Genomic DNA, 775 nt, shown 5'->3' with positions numbered 1-775 from the left:
GGGCCGGCGGCGGAGGGAGGCGGCCGGGCGAATGGGAGGCGCCACGTGGCGGCGGCGGCGCGGGTCGGACGTGTCCGGCCCGGCGATTTTTGTCCGGCGGCGGAGAGGGAGCGGGGCTAGGGTTAGGGATCCGAAATTTCCGGGGGAGTGCACCTATTTATAGATAGAGGGAGCTAGGAGAGTCCAAATGAGGTGCGGTTTTCGGCCACGCGATCGTGATCGAACGCTCTAGATGATGGAGAAAGTTTTGGTGGGTTTTGGGCCACTTTGGAGGGGTGTTGGGCTGCAACACACACGAGGCCTTTTCGGTCCCTCGGTTAACCATTGGAGTATCAAACGAAGTCCAAATGATACGAAACTTGACAGGCGGTCTACCGGTAGTAAACCAAGGCTGCATGACAAGTCTTGGTCCAAACCAGAAATGTTTAACACCCGCACACGAAAAGAGGTAGAAAGGAACACCGGGTGACATAGAGGCGCCGGATTGCAAAACGGACAACGGGGAAAATGCTCGGATGCATGAGACAAACACGTATGCAAATTCAATGCACATGATGACATGATATGAGATGCAACACGCAAGCAAAGACAAGGCAACAACAGCGAATAACTGGAGGACACCTGGCACATCGGTCTCGGGGCGCTACAATCTATCCTTTCCTCCCTCTATTCATCCCTTTTCTCTCTCGCCGACAGTGTCGCTCCACCACCCTGGCCGCCCCCAAGCCCTTCTCGGAACTCCACGACCTTCACCGCTACACCTGGGCTCCACACC

Source organism: Triticum dicoccoides, chromosome 3A (genome assembly GCF_002162155.2).
Source record: "Triticum dicoccoides isolate Atlit2015 ecotype Zavitan chromosome 3A, WEW_v2.0, whole genome shotgun sequence".
Classification (NCBI taxonomy): domain Eukaryota; kingdom Viridiplantae; phylum Streptophyta; class Magnoliopsida; order Poales; family Poaceae; genus Triticum; species Triticum dicoccoides.
This window is presented reverse-complemented; position numbering follows the sequence as displayed.